This window comes from Nilaparvata lugens, chromosome 1, assembly GCF_014356525.2.
Source record: "Nilaparvata lugens isolate BPH chromosome 1, ASM1435652v1, whole genome shotgun sequence".
Classification (NCBI taxonomy): Eukaryota; Metazoa; Arthropoda; class Insecta; order Hemiptera; family Delphacidae; genus Nilaparvata; species Nilaparvata lugens.
Genome location: NC_052504.1, coordinates 3658247 through 3682389, shown reverse-complemented (window position 1 = coordinate 3682389; position 24143 = coordinate 3658247). Strand labels below are relative to the sequence as shown.

The following is a 24143-nucleotide window of genomic DNA, read 5'->3' as shown; positions in this document are numbered from 1 at the left end:
CATGGCCCGGATCAGTAAAGTGATTCGAACTTCCCATCTCTACTGTGGAGTGCCTCAGGGCTCTGTCCTGGGGCCACTTCTCTTTTTGATTTCAGTGAATGGCGTATCTCGCATGGATGGCAGAAGTGTTGTCTGCTATGCAGATGATACCACCTTCTTCAATCAGGGTCATGGAGTTGATGCACTAAGGGCCGGAATGTTAGCGGCCATTTTAATGATATTCTAAAATGGAATTGCAATAAAAAATGTTCATTGATGAGATGAAATTGACACATTACAAGCTGTGGATCGAGTTCTGTATTATTGTCCTGCTTAATGCCAAAACTCTCACAAAATGCCATTTCTCTCTCCAGCAGACGACCACATTCACCATCCAATTCACCCTGCAATCCTCATATCACTTCAATATTGATAGACAATAGAAACATCATAAATGGATTACTCATTGATATCTCAATAATACACTATCAGTTCAATATGAAAACTGCATTTTTACCTTTTTTTTTCATGTATTGTTGATATATGTCACACTCTTTGATTACTTTTGTGTATTATGTATTGTCAGTGAAGCTTTAGATGCAATCAGAAACAATGACAAGAAATATATGAGGATAACTAGTCGTCAGGCTCGTTTCTCTCGCCACATCCGTTTGGAAAGGGGGCTCCGCCCCCAGGACCTCCGACTGGATCGTCCAAAAATGAGATTAGCGGGCTCGCTTCGCTCGCCTGCATTTTTCATTTGAGCATGCTTCATTCCATCAGAAAGTCAAAGTACTGAGAAAATGCAGAAAAGCTCAGAAAAACGTTGGAAAAACGCTGATTTTGGGCAAACAGTAGAACGTCGATAATTCGGACGTCAAAAATCTGGACCGTCAATAATCCGGATTCGTCTCTGGCAAGAAATAAAATGTTCGTACCTTCTGCCCTCGGCGCTAAGCTCCTTACTTTAGAGCGGGCGACGGGAGAATGGCACGAAGCGAGGAGAAAGGGAGTGGTCGTTGAAGGTGGAGGTCTATATACCAATAATATTGAATACTGTATAAGCAATTTTAACAGCTTTTTTTCTTGAATAGTGCGTGCTGACCATTTTTTTAACGTAATTTCGATAATCCAGGTAATTTGATAATCCAGATGGAGTCCGGTCACAATTAATCCGGATTATTGACGTTCTACTGTATCTTTGATTAAATATTAAAGTCAACTAATCACAAAATTTTTAGACCCTAGCTAAACCTCTGTACCAAATTTGAACATTAGCTGTCTATTACTTGATGAAAGAACTGAGAAAACGCAAAAAATTGCTAATTTTGGGCGTATCTTTGGAGTTATTTCAAATTCCTTCCAACACAACATTATTACACCCCCGCTGAGCTTCTGTTGTAGATTTGAACATTTTCTGTTCATTGTTCTCCATAAAGCTGAGAAAGCGCAAAAAAACGCTGAAAAAATGTGGTTTTCTAGTGTATCTTTGGCGTTATTGCAAATTCCTTCACAACATTATTACACCCTAGCTGAGCTTCTGTACTAAATTTGAACATTTTCTGTTCATTTGTTCCCGATAAAGCTGAGAAAACGCTAAAAAAACGCTGGAAAAACGCAGATTTTGGGCGTATCTTTGGATTTTTTTTTCAAATCAGCTCTTAACCTAGCGCCGCAGTGCAGGATGGTTTCTTACAGCTTGGCGTTGTTGTCATTCGAGATGGGTGTCTGGCTTGGAAGTGTTTCGGTCGCATTGCAGGATGACTGTTAACGGTTGCCGGAAGATCAACAGCTGGATTTTTTTCGTTATTTTCCGTGATAGAGAAATTCTGATTGCAGATTCGTTCTCAGCGACCCCAAGTTTAGCCTAAAGGCTCAGAATGTCAACAATGTTTTTAAATAATTGAAAATCATCATGAAAAGTCATTAATATGGTAGTATACCACGTTTCTGGTAACTTTTTACTGGTGACTGGAGTTATTATTGACACACAAAAATCAAAATAATCGTGGGAAAGAAAACTGCTGATGAACGCGAATAAGACCGCCACTCCATTGATCTATTGTCTCGGCTGCTTGGCTGAGCCTGGCTGGAGGGATCAAATAACCGACTGGTTTGATCTTTCGTCTGTCCGCTAGGCGGAACTACGCCGACCATTGCTGGGTGGAAGATGTTACTGCGGCCGCTCGCATTCCCACCAACGCTGCTATTATTTGCTGTCTCAGCGCCTAATCCGATTCAGCCAAGCAACCAGCCTGCACTGCGGAGCTAGGCTTAGTGCGCCTCTAAAGGGCCAACTGAGCATACCAAACAAATTTGAACGTTTTTGGTCCGGTAGATTTTTAGTTCTGCGATTGAGTGAGTCAGTCAGTCAGTGAGTGAGTGCCATTTCGCTTATATATATATATATATATTATATATATATATATATATACATATTGATTGGTTGTTATATACCTGCGTAGTAGTTGTGGTTTCCTCTGAGGTTATTGGCTCCTTTTTGATGTTATTTGTTGTCAATTGAAGTTCTGCGAATCCATCTTCTTGCTTCTCTCTCTTGATCTGTAGACAGAGGACAAGATTGGTCTTATCTGATAACTTTGATTTACAGCTAGGGAAATATTCTAAAACCACAAACAACTATTTTTGCTGAGCACTTACTGAAATACTTTTGGTGAATTTTTGTACAAGATATGGTGAGTTTCAACCTGGACTAACAGCATCAATTGAATTGGAAGTGATGATGTTAGCTGTAGAAATTACTACATTTCTCAAGAGTGAATATCACTTTCGATGACTCTTGTCAGAGTATTACCATAGAGAAAAGACAGCATAAGAGGATATCCCACGGTATAAGACGTTTGTGTTCCAAATTTCACTGTCAAGTCAAATCAAGCTTGTTATCTCATGTGTATGGAAAAACGCACCATAAATCATGCAGTGTTTTCTTTGGAGGTCGCTGGAGAACGAGCAGATGTGACCGATACGAAGATATATATCGTTTCAAAGCTGAAAAAACGATCTAAATTCCATAGATTTAAAATTTTTCTGTATCTCTTGCACAAAAAAGTTACAATAGAACGAAATTAGAAAAAACGATTCAAGGCTTTTGAAGGTTATAAGTAATAAAATATGCGTTTTAGAGGGAACTTTTATTGAACAAAAATTGTAGATGAAGATTTTATAATTATTTTTGTTGAAAAAAAACGGTTAAATATCTTGAACGGTTATTTAAATACAAGCGATATAGCAAAATCCTAAAAATTTTGGCGGCAATCTTGTTTTCGAGGTGTTTGCCTGTGATTTCGACTTATCATCATCACGATCCCTATTATGCTAGACCTAACGAATAAATTGAGACATCTACCACCACTGTTACCCAAAAATGACCAAGCAATGAAATTTGCGCATGGACTATGAGTTAAAAAACATTATATAAATATCATTTTTGATGACTCTTTTCAGAGTATTACCATAGAAAAAGATAGCATAAGAGGATATCCCATCGTATAAGATGTTTATGTTCCATATTTCACTTCTAACTCAAGCCAATAGTCCTATTAGTTATTTTTTGTGAAGCTATGTGACGTTGGTAGTCTCTCATACTGTGCCATTCTTACACTCTCACAAGGCCAAAACAGTAATAATAGACAGTAGTAGAATGTAATTAGCTTGAGTTAACAAAAACCGAAATGATATTCAGAACATGAACGACCTATCATATTTCTCTCCTCATGATTTCATTTAAGAATCAACTAAAGATGAAATTAGAAGAAAGGATAGCATTCAATAAGCTACTTGATAAACCAAGAAATATAGCTATTTTTAAAACTTTCTTCCTCACGGAGTGAATAGGTACGTTGAGAATGCGAATACTTGCCTGATGAATAGCTGTATTGCTATGAGAAGGTTCTCATGTTTCACAATTTCAATCTGAAACAGAGAGGCAATGTTTTTACAACTAACTTATTAGAAGAATTGAGATATGACTTTGTAGATTTTAGCACATTCAATTTTAAAGATTTATAGGAGAATTTGATCAAGCAATGAGAGAGAAAAAGAGAGTAGGAAAGAGAGTGAGAGAGAAAAAGTTGATTCTATTTGCTTATGATGCCGAAAGTGTTTTTTGCTTGTGCCTGTGTTCTGGAAAGTGTGAGAGTGATTTGATGAGATGAAGAAGCATCAATGCATGACTGCGGGATTAGAACCCATAATCACGGGGCTCTAGCAGACTGAAGGGTGCAACGCCTTAGTCGTCTCAGCTATCCTTGCCGGCAACAAGCATAGTTGACAGATGAAGAATTGCTTGACAGACATTCATGATAGGTTTGAAAAGTTTTAAAAATATTTATTACCTGTGAATAGATTATTGATTTGGATTTTGAGATGTCATCTACCCTCATGAGCTCAACTTTGGCAATCTTTCCACCTGAAATTAATTTTATGCAATCAATTGAAAAAAAAATTTATTGGGTAATGAACAATAATAATTTATATTAAAAGCTAATATTTCATGTGTTTGATACACATATACAGAGTGAGTTATGTGTATGGGAACCCTTCAATAAGTTGGAGACTGTTGTTGATATAATACTGTAACTTAAAGGATAAGTTATTGGTCAAATACTCTACCTTTTGACGTAAAAATGAATTTCAACCCCACATCAGGGGGTGACTTATGTGTTGGATATTTTAAATGTAAACAACCATTGTGTGGTACATCATTGTAAAGGTCTTTTTAAAACAATAAAGATAGCATCGATAAAAATGTTCTATAATACTTGTATCCAAAATGGCGGCTGATTGAAGTTTTAGTTTTTAAGGGAATGAGGGGTTGTAACTCAAATATTTTGAATGTTAACACCCATTGTGTGATACATAATTTTAAAGACATTTTTAAAACGAGAAAGATGACATAAAAAAAGTTTTATGATACTTTTATCCAAAATGGCGGCTGAGTGAACTTTTATCAATTATTTATTTAAAAACTAAAACTTCAATTGTATTATGACACACAATGAACTCTCTCTTTCAATGAACAGATGCTGAAACTGAGATTTACTTTAAGCTGCCAATATTTCTATTATATAACATCAATGCATCTTCTAATTCAACTAATGCTGATTGATTTTGGTGTTCCTCATTATAGGACATCAAAGCTCATAAACCAAGATGTAATAAATGTGTACTCACAGACAAGATACTCCATATTTGGCAGTAGAGAAACCTGGAAACAGCAGAGAAAAGTCATTTTTCAAATTGCTCTGTACTTCAAGTTTCTCCGATAAGTATATTAAATTTTATCTCAAGTTTAAATTGATGGCCACTCTACCTTGAGTCAAATTTTTGGTTGCAATTGATTTAATATGCGACTCTTATGACAAAATCACACAAATTAGATGGCAGTCTTCAATCATTAATCATACAAATATGAATTTACAGTAGTATGCAAATGCTACTAATATCACATTGTATAACAAGTTCTAGGCTGCTATTATGACTAGCAAAGTTTTGAATATTTTGGAAACAATAGAGAGTTGCCTAGTGAGGTAATTAAATCTCAAGCGACATGCAAGGTTTATTCAACATGTTTTTAGAATACTTGGTCTGTTAGGTGATGCATCTTATTTTTCCTCATAAGAGACAAAGCATAACTTATTATAAACAAGCTAAAAATATGAAGCACGTTAATAGTTTGGTTACCATATCACAAAAGGCTGCCAGTTGGCCTCTGAAGATGGAAATCTCATCTAGCCGAGGCTGTTGAATTTTATGAGCCTAAATTACAAAATAAATACTAGGCTAGGTCTATAAAGAATCTAACTTAGGTACTGTACTATGGTAGTTAGAGAACAAGAGAAGGATCATAAATATTTATAATAATTGAGGTTAAGTTTCAAAATATTTGTTTCGAGAAGTGTTTGTATATTGCAGAAACGCTTACTTACGTGATTACTCATGAGTAATAAGAATTCACAAAACCAAACTGATCATTAAAAGATTTACATTTATCAATTCAAATCCAATTTGAAATCATAGATATTAGCCAGACTTAAAAATTTTCTTTTTCTTTCTCTCTTGTATTTCAATAGTATCATTTGGGTCGCATGAATTGGGAATATCTGGAACTCAAAATATCTTGCAGCTGGCCGGAATTGGAAATATATGGAACTCCGAATATGTTGACAGGCGGAACTCCGAATATCGTGCAGACCGGCGGAACTCAAAATATCTTGTCAGCTGGTGGAATTGGAAGTATGTGGAATTGGAAATATATCGAATTCACAATATTATTTATCGTTATTAGCGAGACTGTGCGGATATGGGATGAAACAAATTTATCACAAAACAAATGAAGGGTTCTATAGTTTACCTGAAATAAATTCATCAACACATTAACAGTTGTCAGTCTTGTTTGTTGAAACAGATAACAGAGTTTTGAAAACTTGCATAATATGTATGAATATAATGAATATAATTGGTAAAGAACGACAGACCAGGTCCAAAAGTATTCTATTCCCAAATTTTGATAATGAAAAACAAGTCTAAAGAAGATCAGCCAAGTTTTTTCTACTGTTTAAAGTTCAATTCCAATATTTCTGTCCAAAATTAATATATAATGAGCTATAAATTACCCTAAGTGGGCTAATTAGTCCATATCATTTCAGAAAATAAGTCAGACTTGAACCATTTCTCAATAACAAACACATTACCAGTACTCCCACTTTGGCACTGATATTTTGAGCTCCAGATATTTCCAATTCCGCCATCTGACAAACAAACACAGAGAAGAGATCTTCTCTGTGCAAACAAATAATTTAAGTTCCAGATACTCCCAATTCCGCCTAGCAACATATTTCGAGTTCCGGATATTTCCAATTCCGCTGTCTGACAAATATTCGGAGTTCCACCCAGCAACAGTTTTCAAGCATAGGACATTTAACATTGATATTTTGAGTTCCAGATATTTCCAATTCCGCGGCCCCATTTCATCTATCAAAAATGTCGATATACAAAGTTATCTGTTATGTTACTTATTGTTTGTAGGTTTAATCATTAACACAAAGTTTAATTCACCAAGATATATTTATTTCAGTAAGCACTGAGCATAACTCACAAGCACATGAAGTACAAGTTCCTGATTCGAGAGTCGATACAAAACACACTCGATAGTTACATCAATATATCGATATCACAGTATCGATATATATATTATCATGACATCTCCCTTTTTCAAAAGCAAAATTCATTCAATTCATTTTTCAATCAAACACAATATTGCAAGTGAAATTTATATCATAAACATAATTTTCTTACATAATATAATCAATAAAATACTTTTACAAAACATAATCTTTCAAATATTTAGGAGCTTTAATATTTCTTTTTGGACGTTCACTCACCTTACTATTATCAGTTTCATCAATTCTATCATCAGCAACATCATAAGCAAATGGGATGATTTCATTTTCGTTTGTATTCATATCTGAATTTTCATTATTATTTTCTGAATTATAGATATCATCATTGGCATGCAAATAAAATGGAGTATTTGATTTGAAAGAATTCAAATGTTTTCTGTTTCTTTCAACCCTTTGTCCTGACTCTAACTGAACTTGATATGATCTTGGTCTATCAGCTAATCCTAATACCAATCCTTTTTCCCTTTCCTTAGAAGAATTTTTATTCACAAAAACTAGGTCTCCAATGTTCAATGGTTTTTTATTCATCGCTCCTCTATCATAATAATATTTTTGACGTTCCTGACTTTCTTTCAACTTATCTCTAACATGTTTGAACTTATCTCTATTTACAAATTGATTCAAATTAGGCATCAAATGATCGATTTTTCTACCCATCAATAACTCTGAGGGGGATTGCAAACTGGCTGATAACGGTGTGCATCTATATTCTAGTAATGCTAAGTAGGGATCTTTACCATCATAGATAGCTTTTTTCAACATTTTCTTTACAATTCCTACTTGTCTTTCAATCATACCATTTGATTGAGGATATTCAGGACTTGACGTTTTATGTACAAATTTCCATTCATCAACAAATTTATTAAATATAGTATTATTCAACTTCAATTGTGGACCATTGTCACTCCATACAATTTTTGGTATTCCATGTCTAGCAAAAGCAGATTTCATGATTGTAATTACAGATTCAGTTGATAAGTCTTGTAATAATCCTATCTCTACATATTTGGAAAAATAATCAACAATTAAAACATAATTTTTTCCTTGAAGTTTGAAAAGATCCATTCCTACCTCTTGCCATGGACTATCAGGAATTTCTCTACTTACAAATGACTCTTTTCTGTTACAATTATTAAATTTTGCGCAAGATTCACAAGTAGAAATCATATTACGTCATTAGACATTCCAGGCCAAAATATACTATTCCTAGCTCTTAACTTACATTTTTCTATGCCCATATGATTATAGTGCAAAATATTCAACATTTCCTTTCTCATATTTGTTGGAACAACAATACCATCATTTTTGAATAGTAAATCGTTAGCTATCTACAAATCTTCTCTATATCTGAAGTAAGATTGACAATCAGAAGGTACCTGTTTGATACTGTCAGGCCATCCCTTATTTACCATATCCTTTACTTTACACAAAGTTTCATCTTTAGCTGTTTCAATCACTAACTTATCATAATAGTTTTGGACAAATTCATTATTCTCAGTTAATACACATATTTGATACTCAATTTCGTCACTAAGAGAATCATCTTCATAAGCATTGAAATGTGTTCTAGACAAACAATCTGCTATAAGTAAATCCTTACCAGGTTTGTACACAATAGTAAAATCATACTGCAATAGTCTCAAACGAATTCTCTGCAATCTAGCAGGACACTCACTAAGTGGTTTTTTGAAAATACTCTCAAGAGGTTTATGATCACTCTCTATAGTTACATGTTTACCAAAAATATACTGATGGAAACGTTCACATGCAAACAGAATAGCTAATGTTTCTTTTTCTATGATTGCATAATTTTGTTGAGTGCTGTTCAATGACTTGGATGCATATTCAACCGGTAAATTATTTTGAAGTAATACACAACCTAATCCATCCTTGCATGCATCTACAGACAATACTATTTCCTTGTTGGGATCAAAAAATTGAAGAACTGGTTTACAAGTTAATATGCTTATCAACTCATCATATGCCTTGTCATGCTCAGAAGTCCAATGCCAAATAACATCTTTCTTTAGTAATTTTCTCAAAATTGAAGTTTTGTTTGACAAATTCGGGATAAATTTAGAAATGTATGTAATCATACCTAAGAATGTTTCTAAAGTTTTTACATTAGTAGGTTTTTTCAATTCAACAATAGCTTTGATTTTCTTATCATCTATTTTTACACCATCTTTTGATATAATATGACCCATGTAATTGACTTGTTGTAATTTAAATTTACATTTGTTTGCATTGAATGTTACATTAAATTCTCTAGCTCTTTGTAATACAACTTGCAATATTTCATCGTGCTCTTTTTCAGACTTACCGTAAATAATTAGGTCATCAATGAAAATTGAAACACCGGGGATATCACCAAAGATTTTAGAAAAACATCTATGAAATATTTCTGATGCCACGGACACACCATATGGCATTTGCAAGAAACAAAATCGACCATATTTTGTATTAAAAGTAGTATATTTACTACTGTCATCACTAAGTTTTAGTTGATAGAAAGCCTGATTAGCGTCCAATGTACTAAACATGACAGATCCACTTAGTTTTCTAGCTAATTCTTCAAATGTTGGCAAGTAAAAATGTTCTCTTAATAGATTTTTATTTAAATTCTGAGGATCGAGACAAATGCGAATTTCATTATTGGGTTTTTTCACCAAGACAATACTATTCACCCACTCAGTAGGTTCAACTACTTCCCTAATGATTTCATCATTTACCATTTTGTCAATATCCTGTTTGAATTTTTCCTCTAAATAAATAGGAACTTTTCTGGTAGCTTCTACTTTAGGATTAGCATTTTCTTTCAAATTCAATGTACATTCAAAATCTTTAATTTTACCAAGACCTTCAAAGATATCTTTATTTTGTTCAACTACGTTATTAGGCTTACTATTTGTAGAAACTGTATCCATTCTTTTGATTAAATTCAGTTCTTCACAAGCTTCTCTACCTAGGATAGGAGGTGCTCTTATGTCTACTATTTGGAAAATGAATGATTTCTTTACATTATTTTCAGCTTTACAAGATACTTTACACACACCAAGAACTTTTATTTTTGAATTATCATAGTTGAATAGAGTATTATTCGACTTGCAAATTGAAGTACCCAAATTCAATTTTTTATACTCAGATATTGGAAGACAATTACACTGAGCTCCAGTGTCTAACTTGAAATTGACCTTTTTATTTTCATTCAAAGTAATTGTTGCATACCAGTCTTTACCTTTACAGTAAGTTAATGTTCCACAAAATAAATTGTTTTCAGAATTTGTACTCACCGTACTGATATTATTCTTCTTATTTCTACATTTTACCGCATAATGTCCTCTTTTCTTGCATACCGTGCACTGCCTGTTGAATGCAGGACAATTTCGCTCTGAGTGATCCTGGCCACATCTGCTGCAATCTCGGATAGTTCTGCGTTGACTTTGGTTTCCCATCTTGAAGCCATCTCTAGGTTGATCATTTCTTTTGTTTGACTCATGCTGCTGGAACTTCTGGGTTGATTTGTAGTTAGGTACATTTTCGGAACGATTCTGGTTGTAGTTTTTATTCTTCTCACGATGTACAATGTTCACTGCAGCTACACTTTCATTGAGAGTTTTCAACTGTTCATTAGCAAGTTCAGCTGTTCTGCACATTTTCACGCACTTTTCCAATGTGAGTTCTTCTTCACGTAGAAGTCGATCTTGGAGGTTTTAATTTTTTATTCCACCAATTATTCTATCTTTCAAAAGACTGTCCAGCATAATCCCAAACCCACATGATGCACTAAGTTTACGCAAGGAAGTATAGAAATCATCGAAGGATTCATGTTCATTTTGGGTTCTAGAGAAGAAAATGTGTCTTTCCACCGATTCGTTGCTTCTTGGGATGAAATAACTTTCAAAAATTTCCAAATGTCTTTTGTAGGATTTTCTATCTGCTTCCGTCAATTGAAACGTATTGTATTTCTGAAGAGCTTCTTCTCCGATGCAATGTAGAAGAATGGCTATTTTTACTTCTTTGTCCTTGCCTTCGCCACCACTTGCAAGCATGTACAGTAGAAATGTTTGCTTCCAAATCTTCCAATTCTCAGCTAAGTTGCCTTGGAAACTAAAATATTTTGGAGGTTTCAACGATTCCATATCGAAAAAATGAAATATATACTCAAAGTTCACTAATTGAAGATCTGAATGAAAACGTGTTTGAAACTTCCGTTGAGGTTAGATTTGCGAACTTCATAACTGACAATTTTTTACAAAAGGAATAATAATAAATGACAATAAGCTGTAGATAGTGCTCAACAAGTAGAATACATAAAAATATAGGCAGCATAGGCCTTCAGTAAATTAAATGTCAAGTTAGACATCAATTGAGCAATTAATAGGCGTCAGTGGCCTCAGTGAATTGAATGTCAAGATAGACATCAATAGTACAAAATGAATAATAACAAATGACAATGAGCTGCAGATAGTGCTCAACAAATAGAATACATAAAAATATAGGCGGCATAGGCCTTCAGTAAATTAAATGTCAAGTTAGACATCAATTGAGCAATTAATAGGCGTCAGTGGCCTCAGTGAATTGAATGTCAAGATAGACATCAATAGTACAAAATGAATAATAACAAATGACAATGAGCTGCAGATAGTGCTCAACAAATAGAATACATAAAAATATAGGTGGCATAGGCCTTCAGTAAATTGAATGTCAAGTTAGACATCAATTGAGCAATTAATAGGCGTCAGTGGCCTCAGTGAATTGAATGTCAAGATAGACATCAATAAAACAATTATGTAATACATACTTAAATGAAAATTGAATAGAACGATTTACATAACCTGAATAAAATTTTGAAGAGGAGATGCAGCCAGGCAGACAGGCAATGAATCTGCAATACCCAAAGGAACAGGACATCAGCAAGCGACGTTGTGATCTGGCCATGCGATGACAAGAATGGAAGCGTCCACCACAGCAGGCAAATCCCTTTTTTAGATTGATTTCCAAACGGTAGAGATGATGAACTTGAAAGTTTGAGTTTCAAGAGGTGAAGCCAATCGTTAGAAGAATGGCAATTGAAGCCCACACGAGGTTGTGAACTTGACAAAGTTTATCAGCATAAATATGCGAAGAAATCGATGAATAGTTGAATCACAATTGCAGAATAGAACAAACGAATTAATTTGAAGAAGCAATTCACACTTTAAAAACGTTCCGTAGATCAAATAAATAGCGAAAAACGTCCACACGAGGTTGCAATTTTGACAAAGTTTATCAGAGTAAATATGCGAAGAAATCGATGAATAGTTGAATCACAATTGAAGAATAGAATAAATGAATTAATTTGAAGGAGTAATTCACACTTTAAAAACGTTCCGTAGATCAGATAAATAGCGGAAAACGTCCACAGGAGGTTGCAATTTTGACAAAGTTTATCAGAGTAAATAAGTGAAGAAATCGATGAATAATTGAATCACAATTGAAGAGTAGAATAAATGAATTAATTTGGAAGAATAATTCACTTTTAACAACGTTCCGTAGATCAGATGAATTTGGATGAAAAGTTTAGACCGGGCGCGAGATCTGCACACACCGACTATACTCCATTGAAAAGACATTGAAACCGCTAATGCTGGTCAGAAAAAGGGACATGCCAGATGTGTTTGAAACATAGGTAAAACGTTTACAAACGTTTGGTGAAAAAGTAACAAATATCTAGAAAGTAAGATGCCTAAAGACAAATAAATTCCAAAAAATCGAATAGTACAAATATTAAAATTGAAATGACAAATAACACGACGAATAATAAAGGAAACCAACTTGATTAAAGCAGTGCTGTAGAATCGTGACTGTGACGTCACCGGTCAGCGCAGACGGACAAAATGACGACATGATGTCGGGGCCGCGGAATTGGGAATATCTGGAACTCAAAATATCAATGTTAAATGCCCTATGCTTGAAAACTGTTGCTGGGTGGAACTCCGAATATTTGTCAGACAGCGGAATTGGAAATATCCGGAACTCGAAATATGTTGCTAGGCGGAATTGGGAGTATCTGGAACTCAAATTACTTGTTTGGCAGATGGCGGAATTGGAAATATCTGGAACTCAAAATATCGGGGCCAAAGTGGGAATACTTGTAATGTGTTTGTCATTGAGAAATGGTTCAAGTCTGACTTATTTTCTAGAATGATATGGACTTTTGGACCTGGTTTGTCGTTCTTTTTCAATTATAGACTATTCATATGATTTGCGATTGTACCAAAAAATAAGTAGAAGTAATTTAATATTTTCCAAATAATATAATATTTTATAATAAAATAATATACGTACATATCTATTATTTTTTAGAAAATTTAATATGTCTTCAATATAATAGCATCAAGTTTATAGGTTATGTTATGCATAATAATAATAATTTAATTACGGTAAGTGTAACATACATTTTTGCATTTTGCAACAGAAACAGCTTCTTATAGAGTATTGTTTTACAGGCTAATCTTTTTTTATGTAATGTATTCAAATGTAATTATAATTAGGATTGGGATAATACAAAAATATACTTTTTGCTTAGTGATATCTATTACATTGTGACAGAATTTGGTTTCTCAGTAATTCTCATCCTGAGGTAAGTTTTTTGTGGACTAAGTTACTAAAGTTGAAAATATTATTTTAAAATAGCAAATTCAATTTATTAATAATAGGCTAGCAACTTTTATTAATTTCTTTGTTCTATCATTAGAATACTTGAATAATATTAGAAGTAGGGGTACTGAATAGGCTAAATATATTTAGACCTTATTCCCTATTGTGAGATATTTATAAATTTCATCTTCTTTTAAATACTGTAGTTATTAATACTGCATCATTTATTCAATACATTAAATAAAAAAGGATTTGCTAACATAAGTGATTTAGGCTACATATAGGCCTACTGCAGTCAGGCTACTTGTTGGAAAATCCATTTAGAGAAATGATTCAAGATTAAGCTTAGAGTGGTTTAGCCAAATGTGGATTGTTTTATAAAATAAAGTTTTTCAGTATTTTATAAAAAATTTCCATTAACCAAATTATAAACTGAATGAAATTCAACCAGACTCACTGAAGCCCTAGAGCTGATTGGATTGGTTGTTTGAAGATAATTTATATACGGTACTCAGAGTACTGTAATTTGTAGCATCATAGAGAAACAATAGCATAAAAAACATCTCATGGTGTTTAATTTAATGGTTTAGTATAGGGCTCTTATGTTGTAAATTTCACTGTTAACTCAAGCCGCTGATATTCCTATGGTATTTTTGCTTTATGGTAACTCAATATAAATATAATAACTCTGGTACTATGAGGTCCACCTAATGGCAGCATTTGATTAACATTGGTGTTGCTATTCTTGTCTATCATTAGACAAATCAAATTGCTTTGGAAATTAAAATAAGTTTTGCTCTATCCTCATGTTGCTTCACATGATTGTTTTTTTACAATGTAAAAATATACCTAATTAATTAGACCTTACAAAAAGATTTAATTTAAATCATAAAAATTTATGAATTACTAATTGAATAATATATTTTCTGGACGAATAAAATATTATTTATTATTATTATTAAATAGAATGCACATTTAATATTGGGTTACATCAGATATGTTATTCCGAATCAGCTATTCTCTATTATAGGAGCCAGTGGCAATACAGGAAATCGGCAACGCTGTTGTCCTATCTTTTCTACTGGCATTATAGCATTGACCAAACTATAAGCCTACTTGAATGAATGAATTTATTTGCCAAAAACAAGATACAAACATAAAAATTAAGGAAATGTTAATCTATTTAATTAGAAATTATAACAAAATGATATCCTTATTTATGATAATAGTATTAATAAATAAAGATTAAATTTATGCTCACATGCATGAGTACAGTAGGTGAGGCAAAAATACCTGCAGAAGGAAGATTCCTTGTTTGCCAGTGTGACTCGTATAATCAGCTGTACTTAAGTATCGCTGTATTTATTTACCCTCTTTGAATGAGTAGTTTTTATTTGATCGCCAACTTTTTTCATGCTAATGTTAAATTTAATATTATACAAAAGTTTTCCTTATAAATTAACTTGAACTTATTATTTATATTTTACAGTGCCAAACTGATCAACTGCATCCTAATGGAACGTTCAAGATGTGATTCAGTAACTGATACGGTTGTTGCAATAATTATTTTTGACCAAGTAAGTAAACAATTCACCATGAAATGGAATTTTTGCTTTTGCTCCAAATCAGTATGGGCTGGGACACACAGAGAACAATCTGCGGGAAGCGGTCAGAGTGGCCTTCATCTATATTTGAGATATTCATGTCTATAACCTGCTAAGACCTCTCTGATTCCTGTCCGCAGATCGCTGTGAGTGTGTCCAAGCCACAAAGTTTTACCTTATTTATAAATATTGTGCGCCACCAACTTGGAAAACATTTTACAGGTGACATTTTTGTACTGTTTCGATTTGGATACTATCAAAAACAACTTGAATATGGTAATTTTAAAAAATCGATTTAATTTACTTAGAATTGATATTCTGAGAAATCAAATATGTAATGAGACAGGCAATACTTTCTTGATCACTTTATACTTGTTTTCACCCCTCTGGAAACGCTGCTGCATTGTGGTCGTCAGGCTAGTTTTACACTCATTCGGTTCGTTTCGTTTTCGGCAAATCCCGATAAGTGTGAAACGGTAATACGGTTTGAATTCGGTACCGAATAGAAACCACATAGAACCGAACGCCTATTTGACACTTGACTCTAATAAATTCCATCAGGTTTCAATTCGTTGCTAGCGAGAGGCTACTTTCACACACTTTCGGTTCGGTTCGTTTCGTTTTTGGCGAATTCCTATAAGTGTGAAGCGATGATTCGGTTTGAATTCGGTACCGAATAGCAACCGCATAGCACCGAACGCCCCCTCGACACGAATAGGTTTTATCATATTCGAATTTGTTGCTAGGGAAACAGGAAAAAACAAAGTCTTCTACACACGCTGGCCTTTTTTGTTTTTATTTTAACCTGATATCGTGATTATCTGTTTCAAAATTTCCCAAGTCAAAATCATATGGTCAATTCAATTCTGTTAGTTCACAGGAACATTTTTTTCTCAATGAATAGTTTGCCAAAAAATATGAAAGATATAAATTAAAACTCAGGGAGAATTTTTTTCCACGAATATTATATGATTTCATCAATGGAGAGAAGAGATGAAGTTTATATAATACCATGTGTCAAAACAAGGAACAAATTTTCAATTTAAAAAATTATCTCTCTAAACATCCAAAATTAACATAATCAAAAAGAAACTATTCAAATAATTCACAATTTTTAATTAACTTTTAGGGTCGGTTTCCGAGCTCGGGATTTAGCTGAGTTCTAGACTTTAACTGGCTTTAAACTCTGGAGTCAGAAAATTGGCTTTCCGAGTCAGAGCGTTGACGTAGTCGAGGACTTAAATAGACTGTGTAGTTTAGAGATCACGTTAGACCCTGGAGTTTGTAATTTCGCTTTCTGAGTGAAGGGCTTTTAAGTCCAGGACTTAAAACAGCGTGATTTTAAACCCTCGACTGGGGTAGGGTTTAAATTCAAGTTCTAGACTTAACTGAGCAAACACAATTCAGTTATTGTTTTGGAGAAGATAAAAAGCCAAATAATTGTCATGGAATACAGTTTTTTTTTCAAAACAAATACGTTTTCAAACTCAGTAGCCTAATTAAATTTTCATTCATAATCACTGGTTAGGATCAATGATCAATAATAGCATAACGTAAAATGAAATGTTTATTCATTCACCTTTCAAAGGTTTTGCTTTGAATAGGCCTACAAAGAAATTGAAACGTATTTTCACAAAATAGTTTGGAGAGCATGCTCATTTGAATTGTCCCGCTGCAATCAGCTGTTTCCGTTTTGCTATAATGCCAACAATACAACAGCAAAATATTGTGAATTTCCCTCATGTTTACTGCGTTAAAGTCCTGGACTCAAATAAGTCGAGACCTTGATAGACTCCGGAGTTTAGAAGATAAAATCGTGAATCGTCAATTTAGACCCGAGAGCTTATTTTAGTCCTAGACTCTGTAAGTCCAGAACTTATAGATCCCGAGCTCGGAAACCGGCCCTAAGTCTAGAACTTGAATTTATACCCTACCCCAGTCAAGGGTTTAAAATCACGCAGTTTTAAGTCCTGGACGATTTTTGATAAATCCTTGACTTGGAAAGAGGCGAGAATCTAATTCAAGTCCTGGACTTATAAGCCCTTCACTCAGAAAGCGAAATTATAAACTCCAGGGTCTAACGTGATGTCTAAACTCCAGGGTCTATTTGAATCCTCGACTACGTTAACGCTCTGACTCGGAAAACCAATTGACTACATCTGATTTTGAATCTGACTCCAGAGTTTAAAGCCAGTCAAAGTCTAGAACTTGGCTAAATCCCGAGCTCGGAAACCGGCCCTAAATTTTTGTTGTTCAAGAAATAACATCTTACAATTTAACACCAGCTGTTATATTTAAATATACCAGCATGACCTGTGAAAATCCAAACACAGCTGTTTTTGAGAAGAAAATACCTAATTAGAACCGTACGAATTAAAACCTGACATGTATGAAAGCCTCATTCGTTTTCGGTAACGAACCGAACCGAATGCGTGTGAAGCGTCTAAGCCTCACTGTGCAGAATAAGCCTCGTCGACAGAGTGGTGGTCATGGTGTGGGTCTGTCTACCCTCTAACTTTTCAGGGTCTTCTTCAACTTGTCCTCTTTCTATGCTTCGTACAGTAGCTGCAACCTTGTTCAATATTCTTTTGCTCAATAATTCAGGCCTATTCCTGGGCCAAGGTTGAAGTCACTTCCACTACATGGATCAATTTTGCTTGTAGATCTTTTTATAGTGATGAGTTTCTTCATTTATTGTGAACATTGTAATATTACATTTTTTCTCGATTGGAATCGAATCTTCAAATTCGAGATCTATAAAACTTTATAGAAAATATCAGAATAATCGATATACGGACAACTTTTTGACTGAGAATTTATCGTAAATGATTGTGTTGCATGTTCCATGGTGTCACCGAGGCTGAGTTGACAGAATTAACAGATAAATGGATCATTTAAATAGAGATGATATATAAAAATTTAAAGTAATAGTTTCAAAATAAAGTTTTATTGAGAACAAATATAAAATGTGAATTCTAAACTTGTAATTTATAAATTTTTTGGTGACGTGTCCGTGACATCGACACTGATTTTGAGATGTGGTTTTTGTCTTGACTTGTAGCTAGGCTTTTCCTTCTTCTCTCTAAAAATGATGGCTGGCTGTGTGTGTTCTAATTTAGTGCTCTCTGAATATTTTTCTGTTTAAGTGAATTATTAATGTTTTAAATTGAGTTTTGAACAGTTTATAGTGTTCTATTTTGTCTATAATTAATTGATTTGTGTGTCTACAAGCCTATAGCCATTGTTTTCAACCATATAAACTGGATAAGTATTTAGCTTGTAATGATTTTGGATGCTTAAGCGTGTAAGATATTGTTCTTTGTGTATTTGTGTAGTATATTGCCAAAATTCTTCTGAAGATTATAAGTTGATTTGCTCTGAAAATTGGATTTCTCATTCATAGGCGATAGATCCATTCATAGTTTATCAAGAATCTATTACGTTGGAGCCGATAACTATCCTTAGGTTAATAGGTGAAAAATGCTATCCAACCGATTTAGGAGAAATTGGTAGCACGGCAACATTTGTGGTTTCCATTCCACCATTAAGGCTGATTCCAGGATAAACATTGCAGGCAGAGTCAAAATGAGGCCACAAAGGTTGAAATAGTGGTCTACAATGAGCAACTATCTTGAATAATGAATCCTCAAAGTTTCATGAATTTATTTGCTCACAATTCAGCAATGGATCGAATCTCACCCAAGATTTAAACTATATATCGCAAAAAGTAAAAATTATGAATTGAGTTTTCCCTTGTGATGTGCTTCATTTAGTGAGACCGATGGTATCCAAATCGGAATAGCCTTCTTTGAAAAATGTTACCATAAAAAGTTTTGAAAATCGTGATGCACAACCTTAAGTTATCATTCTTATCAAACATGCACCTGTCACTCCCACTAAACTGTTGACGTCTTGCTCAAGTGACTCCACTGAATATATTTATGAATACCGACTAGCATAAACTAACTTATTGCCTAAGCACAAAGCAGGTTCAAAAACATCACATTCATATTAGGTGTACTTCGTCTACTTGAGCCTACGTTTATTTATTATAATTTTGTACCAATTTTCACTTAGATAAGACTAAAACTACCATAATTTTATCTTTGATAGATTAACTATAACAATTTTAACATGTCTAGCTATTATGCTTATCAACTCATAAAATATTTTGTATGCAACATCAAAATAATTTAATATTTTATGTTCGCAAGTTTAATATTGATATTTAATGTGTTTTTAAGAGCATTCTAAAAGAGATATATAGAGAAATTGATGTTTTTCTAGCTCAAAAATGTAAACTTGAATCGTGAAATGTGAAGAAAATCATACATTGACAGCCTATCATTTGCATATGAGCATGTTCCTACTGCTGGCAGCAAATAATAGGATAATAATATATATATATATATTTTAAATATTGAATGCTGGGATTATAATATTAATCATACTTTTATTATTACAGATTGAATCCACAAAATAATTGAAGAAATGGTTTCAGATGATTACGAACAAGCGCAGCTATCTTTGGAGAGGTAATGCACCTACTGATATCCCGTGATAAGAACTTGGGAGAGATTTAGTGAAAACCTGGAGAACGGCCACTTAGCTCACAAATCTGAGCTGTTCACATCAAGCTGATATTTGTGACAGCCATTATAGCTTTAATCATGTAAGTAAACACTTGATCATACTATAATTTTCAATTATTTGTAACAATTAACTGCGCCCGGTTCTACTCAGAATAACAAAGGCACAGGTTTCTTTCTCTAAACTACAACAGTACTATCACCGACAGGAGTCGAGTCGGAGCAGTGGTAGCGGACGGTCGTGTTTCGAGGAGCGCAGATAAGATAAACCGTTTCTTGTTTATGCCTTTAGAAATCTTTTTTCATCGTAGATCTTGTCCATAACCTAATAACTTACTTTATTAATTTATTCTTTCAATTAATACGTAATAATCTTTCTAATAATAACTCATCATTAATAACATCAGTAATAAAATCGGTATTGTACCTCTTAAAGTCTACTAAAGTATTTAGTACTTGTCTCTCTACTTGAACTTATTAGTTGCGAATTCATTCATCAGTAACCATAATCAACCAACTTAGCTGTATTAAACTGTATTGAATCGTAAATTATCTCTTTATAAATTGTAGGTTTGAATTACTCTTACTCATAATATTAATATATTTTTTATCCATCCAGGAAATTGAATAAACTAAATTTTTATATATCTGATCATTACCAATAAATATTTCACTGTATAAATTCATTACCGTATAATCGGATACAGGCCATTAAACCTTAAATAAAATGAAAAATAAATAAAACAGGAGTTCTACTATTTTTCTCTTTGGGAGGATGGTGGGAGTGTTTACCGCTACTCCTGGAAACAATTCGTCCACTAGCATCCGTCATAATGGTCATTGAACACAACTTATTTGTACATCTATATGAGATTTGTCCCTTCTGGGATACGTAGCTTTTTCGAAATTTGAATTCGTCAACCCACATTAAACCATCCATTACACTAAAGTCTGCAGTCAGACTATTTCGTTCTGAATTAGTCATATTTTGATGAATAAAGCAAGTAAACAGCAAAACAAAAAAAAACTTAAATTAGCCAACAGATTATCATGCAAGCAAGCTAACACGTATTTATATTTTTAATACTAATATACTAATCTTGCATCCTATAAGCCTATTTCAATTCTTACAGCTCATCATGAAAAATTAATTCAGTAAGATTATTGTTATAGTTGAGCGTTAAATATTCCACTAGGTAATTGGTATCAGGCATGTCACACTTAACTTTATTTTTTGAATCATTAAATTTATCTGACAATCAATATTTCCATTTATATCTCAATACGGACTTCCTATGTGCTTAGTCATGCAGCATTTATTATTCCGAAAACATATTCCTTCTCAATCAATTAGTAGTAATATCTATCATTAAAGTGTTGGATTAAATAAAATAGATAGGTAAATCAGTGTTCCAAAGATGAATTTAATGCGTTCATAGTTGTTGATTGTCAGTAGATGGTCCAGAAAATACGCGATATACGATGAATCACACAGAATTCCATATTATTTCCATCTTCCATTTTAGGATGAATATAAGCTGAGCTAAATTCAAAAAATTGTAAATTATTCTGTCATTCTTCAGTAATTAATGAATGCAATATGAACAACTCTCTTTCATGAGGTGAATCATTTTTTCCAACATTTTCCAGTTTCTCAATGATAGGGGAGTTATAATTAATTTTTATAGGTCTTCTAAGGAACCATTATCTTCAGCTGGTACCAATCAACTAAACTTCAACTCCAAACCACCGTATTAATACCAGTATACAATTTATAAGTCTATTACAGCTGTTAACTTTAGATGCTAAATCATATTATCACAACATTATCTTCAATCATGATCATCTTCCCGTTCATCGGTAGCCGCTGGGCCTACAATTTTGGAAACATAGGTCTGTAGAATGGATTAATAAATAATTGTTATTAGTCCCCCTATCAAAATTTCTATTCAGAAACCATCCCCAATATTCACACAACATATTCCTAAAGTTTCATGCCGTTCTGTCAAGTAGTTTTAAAGTCTATAGGGAACAAACAAAGTAACAAATTAACACATAGTCATTTTATATATATATATATATATATATTATATATATATATATAGATTATTTCTTTCTTACATAATTATCTTTCTGTTGTTTCCACTTATTTTTTTCTGTTACAGTTTCTCGATTGATCAAAGCACCACAGACTGCATCGTTCGTCACCTCTGCCTTTAAGCGCGTTATCACCTACTCCAATAAGCCACCCCAATATCCTTAATAAGCAATAGAAGTTCTTATCGACTGTGTATGACTCATTAATATCCATGTTCTGTATAAATTTATGTGATAGGCCTACTGGTATTAATGTTGATGTACCGTAATGTTTTTTGCTCATGTATAATTGATAATAATACATTAAAAATAAATATAATGTTAAATTATTATTTTTGGTTTTTATTGAACGAGCGTTAGCGAGTTCTCACTTTTGACTTACTGAGGGCCAAAGTCGTCCGTCTGTTTGTATGCTCTGCAATAACTTTAGAAAGAATTGATCAATCAGTTTCAAATTTTAAACACGTATTCTTCAAACCTTTTTACAGGTCAAGTTACAGGTCAGTTACTTTTTACAGGGACACATACTACCGCACCGCGCCAGCACCGTCGCCGTGTTTGTTGCCCGCGCCGTCACCGATTAGTTCAGATTACTTTTTGACGGTGAAGGTGCGGCCTCATTTAAGGCTGTTCGGTACACTTTTTATTATTTGAATTAGATAATATTTTTTCAATATAATTGTTAAGATCATTATAAGAGTGAGAAAAAGTGGCAACTGAAATTTTTAAGTGGTATAATAAGCGAGTTATGGGTTGTAGAAGTGCTAACTTTCCAGATTCCGTTTTCTTTCCAGATCATAAACGGTTTCGACTATATTATTAGAACTTCTCTTGAAATTTTAAAAAATTATTCTTTCCAAACTAAAACATTTTATTCCCCATTTCGTTCATAAATAAAAAGTAACATTTTTTGCAAATTCGATTACTTGTTTATTTTGGCATTAATCGCAAAAAAACGCATATTAGAACAAAGCCAATGATATACTGAATGTATAAAAAAACTCCAATGGAAAATTCAAAACCGTTTATGATCTGGAGAGAAAACAGAGTTTAGCACTTCAACAACCCATAACTCGCTCATTAGACCACTCAAAAATTTCAGTTGCCACTTTTTCTCACTCTTATAATGATCTTAACAATTATATTGAAAAAGATTATTCAATTTAAATAAAAATAAAAAGGTTTACCGAACAGCCTTAATATAGAGAGTAAAAAACTTATTGAAGAGACACAGAATTATTCAGTTTTGTACGATCAAAGTGATGATAATATGGTTGAACGGAGAAATAAGTTGAAGTAAAAGTAGAACCAAATACGTTGAGCCAAAGGTATAATAGACATAATATAATAAATAATTAAATAAACAACAAAAGTGTAAAATAAGGAACCCGTGATTGTGTCTTGAATTTTAAATTTAAAACAAATCACGTGTAGATGCAGAAGGCAGAAGATAACAATTTTATTGCTGGATATATATTTCCGATACATGTATTATTAGGCACTGAAATATTTATACCAGCACTATGATTCTCATTTTCTGTGTCTACAGGTAATTAGTTTAAAATTTAAATTATAAATTCAATTTAGATGTAACAAGATTTAAATAGTGTTCTATTATCAACATCAGTTTAACACATTCAGAAATCAGACCGCAGTAGCACTACAGAACTGAGACACTGCTGTCGCCCGGATATGTGTGCTCTCCCACCGCTATTACCGTGTCGTGGGCTGGGCTCGGTGCGGTTATATATGTCCCGGCCTTGAGTCTGCACACAGGCGTTTGCTTTTTTCTATGACTGTCTGCTGCTCCGTGCGTTTGCCTTAACACATGGCAAGATGAAATACAAAAGGCTGCAAACAAGTTTGGTTATCAGTAGTGTACTATAAATATCGGGGACCGAGCTTCGCTCTGGAGTACAAAAGCATAACAATTTATTACGAAAGAAGAAATTAAAATAACATTCATACAGAAATGTTCTATCTAATCACAGTAATTGAGATTAATTCCCAGAGGAATGCAAAAATTTCCC

General features: G+C 33.4%; 1 protein-coding gene and 1 long non-coding RNA gene across 49 annotated transcripts in view; both read left to right on the top strand.

The window, feature by feature from the left end:
* Window positions 1-24143, top strand: part of LOC111055396 (gastrula zinc finger protein 5-1-like) — a 116221-nt gene that overhangs the window by 67738 nt on the left and 24340 nt on the right. The gene's annotated exons all lie outside the window — the stretch shown is intronic.
* Window positions 5857-22445, top strand: LOC120351280. Of its 8 annotated transcripts, none has more exons than XR_005571294.1 (4): window positions 5857-5867; window positions 15313-15400; window positions 19929-20099; window positions 22182-22445. It is a non-coding gene; the product is annotated as an uncharacterized LOC120351280 (long non-coding RNA). The 8 variants fall into 8 exon arrangements; XR_005571293.1 differs by lacking the exon at window positions 5857-5867 and adding an exon at window positions 13372-13389; XR_005571286.1 differs by lacking the exon at window positions 5857-5867 and adding an exon at window positions 13372-13389 and having other exon boundaries at window positions 19893-20099.